Genomic DNA, 6287 nt, shown 5'->3' on the forward strand with positions numbered 1-6287 from the left:
GTCGTGTTACCACTTGCCCCCGTAATTCTGTTAGTGAACGATGATGAGGGAACGGAGGAGGATATAAGCAAGTCGTACCATCACTGTGTAACCATCACTCATCTTCGAGGTTTATGACGTCTGGATCCATCACGGAATCGCCGAACATGTAATGTGTCTTCCTTAAAGGATGAGCAGGATCCGTATCCTCAGCAAACGGCGCGTCTGTAATTATCTGGTGCATGATTCGACGACCTCCCTCCCGTACTAACTTAGAGAGTTTATCATGGAGGTCCAAAGAAAATTGAGGAGTGGAGGGAATCGACGCCATATTATCAACAGCGGCGTAATATCTACTCTTGTGGTCGTCTATCTCGAATGCAGAAAATGGTGTCGCAGGGTATTTAACTGAAATGAGTAACGCGTATTTATCAAACGTAGTTATGAATAAATATTAAGGCGACACGGGATGTTGAACTCTTTTTACCAATCCGTGAGATAGAGTCACTATCTTATAATTAGCGAGACGATTTTAACCGTATCACGAATACACAAAATAATGTACATTATTTTACAAAATGTAATATGGTAAAAATCACCCCATATTGCCTTAAGACGGGTTTTGACCAAGCAAAATGTATCCGACAAGCATCCACCCCCACAAAGAAGGATATCAACTCTTCCCAACTACCTCACTAAGGAGAACAGAGTGGGGATGTAATATAGAAGCGTCCACCCCACAAAGGAGGATATCAGCTCTTCCCGACTGCCTCACCAAGGAGGACAGAGAGGGGATGCAATATGAAGGAGGATATCAGCTCTTCCCGACTGCCTCACCAAGGAGGACAGAGAGGGGATGCAATATGCAATATGATATGATAAAAGTCGAATTCATCTGCCTCACCAAGGAGGACAGAGAGGGGATGCAATATGCAATATGATATGATAAAAGTCGAATTCATAAGGGGAAAATTACAAGGGCTTACCAATGAAAGATGGACGCTCCTTCTCAGGCGACTGAGTAGCTGAGCAGGTCCTCGGGAGGCGTGATCTCCTCGTCGACTAATCTGCAATAAACATCAGCAATTCAATTAGATCAAGAATCATCATCAGGAGGAAAGTTAGGTTGTCAACCAAACAAAGTTGGGTTCTGATTTTTTCCCTTATAACCGAGAATTGAGAAGCTAAGGGGTTTCCTGAATCAACTAAGTGGATCGTGACTATCTACAAGAAATTAGAGCGGGGATATTGACTTGAGTCCCAAAATCATATATACATGAATATAAGCGAGAATTAAGTGATATCAAGTCACGTACGAAACCAAACATCCCAATAATTCGATGTTGATGGGAATTCAAAATTAAGTTTAATTCAAGCGTCAGTTCATATTCAAGCTTCGGTTCATCGCTTTCAAGGCTAACGAAGTTCAGAGTCTGACAAATTAAAGTAAGGGGTTGCAATCTTGGACAAAATCAGAGTTGAAAATCAAAGCCTCAATATTTTTCCTAAATCGAGAATCCGATTCAGTCCTCATACACAACCAAGTCAAGCAAAGTCTGACTCCACTCAAATACAAGTTAAGGTGCTCGATCAATACACAATTTCGGAGTCATCAACATCAATCAACCAAGAGCTAAAGAAAAATTTGGCCATATACAAGTTCGGATTCAAATCATTCAGCTATACATAGATTCTCATCAACATCAACCATGAAGAGGGATTCGGCCATGGGTATGCACAAAAACCTCCCAGAATTTCAGCCTTTTTTTATACAAATAAGTCCCTCAACTTTTTTGGTCACCTTTTGCACAAAAACACAACTCAAATTTTAGTCAATCCAACCTCCCAAAGTTTTAGCCCTTTTTACAAATAAGTTCCTCAACTTTTTTGTTCACCTTTTGCACAAAAGCCCCCGTAAGTTTCAGCCAACTTTTTGCACAAAAACCCCCTTAAATTTCGGCCAACATTCAAACCCAAACCCAAAACTCAGTTGTCTCCCAAAATTGAAAAGCTAGGTTTTTAAATATCAAGTCATGAACACAATCAAAGCCAAAATTCGGTCATTACTATCAAATTTCAGTTTTCCCCAAGATTGAAGAGTTAGGGCTTCAATTATCAAGTTATGCACACATGCCATCACTCAAAATCCAAACAGATTTCGGTTTTCCCCAAAGTTCAAGAACTAGGGTTTCAATCATTGAATCGGAGCTTAGAGAATTAGCTAAAATTAAAGTGAGGACATCAAAGCTTACCTGGATTCGAAGAGGAAGTGAGAAGGAGGAGAAGCCCGTTAGTGCTCAAACCCAAATCAACTGAACCCTAGCTTTTGAAGAGGTGAAGAATTTGGCCAAGATCAAAAGCTTCTAAAGGGTTTTGATCTTAGGTNGAGTGGAGATAAAAAAAACCAAAAATGGAGAAGAAGAGAGCCTGGAACCGAAGAAAGAGAGAGGAAGGAGAAAGATTGGGATTTTAATCCCCTCACACACCTCACCCGACCCGCGTTCTGCGGGTCGGATTTGCGCCCGACCCGCATGCGCGCGGGTCGGATGAATCTGACCTGCACAAGTGTGGGTTGGACCTGCGTGCGTACGGGTCAGATGAATCTGACCCGTGCAAGCGTGGGTCGGATCCATCCGACCCACGCTTGCGTGGGTTGGATTCACCTGACCCGCGTTCGTGTGGGTCAAATATGATTTGGCGGCCATTTTTGTCGTATTCTCGCCTGCTTTCGCCTATTTTCGGAATATTCAGGATCCAACTTCATATTTCCGGGTGACTTCACGATATGTTTTCCCACTTTCGGAATATTCGAGATCCGATTTCATATTTTCGGGTGGCTTCGAAGCATTTTTGAACACTTTCGGGATATCCGAGACCCAATTTCGTATTTTTGGGTGGTTTTGCGACATTTTCGCCTACTTTCGAAATATTCTGGACCCATATGTACTCCAATAGGCATACGAGTCTAAATTGTTTCCCATGTTTGACAGGAAGTTCCTGGAGAATATTACGTGTAATAATTCTTAAGGATAACCCGACAACCTCCAACGGGTACACGAGGTTAAACTAATTCACGAAACTCCTAGGAGTATACGAGTATAAACTGGTCCTCCTTAGGTCAATGCGAAACCCTAGGGTCAACGCCGGTCAACGCCGGTCAATGCGTAACCCTAGGTCAACGCCGGTCAACGTGTTACGAGAAGAGTCAACACCGATCGATACAAACCCTAAGGTCAATGCGTTGCGAGGAGAGTCAATGCTGATCGATACAAAGCCTAAGGTCAACGCGTTGCGAGGAGGGTCAACACCGATCAATGCATAGCCCAAGGTCAACGCCGGTCAACGCGTTGTGAGGAGAGTCAACGCCGATTGATACAAAGCCTAAGGTCAACGTGTTGTGAGGAGAGTCAACGCCAATCGATGTGTAGCCTCAGGTCAACACGAATCCCTAGGGTCAATGCCGGTCAACGCGTAACCCTAGGTCAACGCCTGTCAACACGTTGCGAGGAGAGTAAACGCCGATCGATACAAAGCCTAAGGTCAACGCGTTGCGAGGAGAGTCAATGCCGATCGATGCGTAGCCCCAGGTCAACGCCGGTCAACACGTTTTGAGGAGAGTCAATGTCGATCGATACAAAACCTAAGGTCAACATGTTGCGAGGAGAGTCAACGCTGATCGATGCGTAGCCCCAGGTCAACGCCGGTCAACGTGTTGTAAGGAGAGTCAATGTCGATCGATACAAAGCCTAAGGTCAACGCGTTGCGAGGAGGGTCAACACCGATTGATGCATAGCCCTAGGTCAACTCCGGTCAACTCGTTGTGAGGAGATTCAACGCCGATCGATACAAAGCCTAAGGTCAATACGTTGTGAGGAGAGTCAACGCCGATCGATGCGTAGCCACAGGTCAACGCAAAACCCTAGGGTCAACACCGGTCAATGCGTAACCCTAGCTCAATGCCGGTCAACGCGTTGCGAGGAGAGTCAACGTCGATCGATACAAAGTCTAAGGTCAACGCGTTGAGAGGAGAGTCAACGCCGATCGATGGTAGCCCCAGGTCAACGCCGGTCAACGCGTTACGAGGAGAGTCAACGTCGATCGATACTAAGCCTAAGGTCAACGCGTTGCGAGGAGAGTCAACGCCGATCACTGCATAGCCCTAGGTCAACGCTGGTTAATGCGTTGCGAGGAGAGTCAACGTTGATCGATGCGTAGCCACAGGTCAACATCGGTCGACGTGTTTCGAGGAGAGTTAACACTGATCGATACAAAGCCTAAGGTCAACTCTTTGCGAGGAGAGTTAACGTCGATCGATGCGTAGCCCTAGGTCAATGCTAGTCAACGTTTTGTGAGGAGAGTCAATACGAAACCCTAAGGTCAACATTGGTTAACGCGTAGCCCTAGGTCAACATCGGTCAACGCGTTGTGATGTAGATAATTAGTTCAAAGTCAACTCAATGACCCGAGCTAAATTCAACCTACCAATTTTGATTCGAGACTTTAATAACGGTCAGACGATGAACGCAGCACCGAAAAAATTTTAGCTGTTCGACAAAATACAGAATAGGCTAAAATATGGAGAAGTCAAGAATTGAAACCAGCTGTAGGTCCTTTAACACCGACTGAAGGTGGGGGTCCATCGTATCCAAAGCATTTTATACTCCTCTATAAAAGAATGAGGCTGAAACACTTTGGAGGGGGTATCTGTAGTCATCTAAAATTGCCTATGAGAGCCCGCAAGAAACTCAAAGCAAAGAGTGGACGAATCGAGAAGGTTCACGTCAACCAACTTGCATGCGTCAATCAGCTCGCGCACGTCGGTCAACACGCGCACGTTAATCAGCTCACGCGCATCGATCAACACGCGCGCGTAAATCAGCTCACGTGCGTCGGTCTGTTAGACCCTAATTCTACTAGGAAAGAACCCTAGAGGAGGGTGAATAGGGTTTATATTAATCTAATCTGATTTAAATGCCAATTAAAACAAATTATAAGTTATCCTAGCAAGTATGTAATACAACAAGATATATGAGCTAGGATAAGCAATATGAACAAAGAGATATATCCTAGCAATGAGATATACTATGAGATATATGCAAGGATATACAAATTAACACAAGGATGAAATAAACATAAACAAGATAAGAGTGATAGTGTAAATGAACAATGCAAACACACAATATGATCACGGAGTTGGGACCTTCCGTCCTACGTCTCGGCTCCCCACTCCTGGGGAGAAATCCACTATCACAATCGGGTTTTCTACGCTTACCAGAACAATGTTTACACCTCACAATGTTTACACCTCACACTTGGTTTTCTAGTTTACCGAAAACTCTACAATCAACACTCTTGTAATCACACTCTACACCCTCTCAAGTGTTGGAACTAGACGTGTCTCCCTCAAGTGCTCGGATACAACCTCTCCCTAGGTTCGTCAACAGACGCCACTCCTCTTGGGACGATCCCCGACTCTCGCCACACACTTCTCTTGGTGTACAAATGTATTACAAAGTGATTCTTACAATAAGCACAATTACAATAAATGATTGTTCTCTAATATGAATGAAAACACAATGAAAGCTCACACTCAATTATTACAATGCTCACCAACCCAAATATATAATGTATGCAAATACAATAAGCTCAAGTGGGTGTGTGTAAGAAATGAGTGAAATCAAATCAACTAAACTCAATTGAAAATACTAGCTTAATGAAAATGATAAACAACAAAGAATTAATACAAAGCTAGTATTGAGTTTAGAAATCTTCTCGGAAAAACAAGATGGAGAGATGGATTAAAATGAAGCCCAAGGAATGTAGATGATCTCCTCCACTTGCGTAAAACTTCTTCACAAACAAAACTCTTTTAAACAAACACTAAACAAACTTAAACCGTTGTTAAACTCTTGTTTAAAAAAACTTCTTGGATTCCTTTGAGAACTGAGATCAATGAGGTATTTATAACCTCCCAAAACCTTAGCCAAAAGCCCAACAGAAATGACCAAAAAACCAACAAAATCGAAAATCAGATTCTGTACAAAATGACCGTTGGAGTAAACGGCGGTCGACCGTGAAATTTTCATAGTCGACCGCTGTTGGACCCTAGATGGGGGGTGATTAGGGTCAAGAGGCTCTAATTATGCAATAAAAATTAAAACAAGCAAACCACAATATTCTAATGCGAACAAAGTAAAAGCGACAGTGTTAGGAATTGTTATCCTTTGACGCGCGATGTGTTAATGAGGTTCGGTCCGCTGACCTACGTCCCCACTCCCCACTCTCGAGGAGAAATCCACTACACACCC

This window comes from Asparagus officinalis, chromosome 5 (genome assembly GCF_001876935.1).
Source record: "Asparagus officinalis chromosome 5, Aspof.V1, whole genome shotgun sequence".
NCBI lineage: Eukaryota > Viridiplantae > Streptophyta > Magnoliopsida > Asparagales > Asparagaceae > Asparagus > Asparagus officinalis.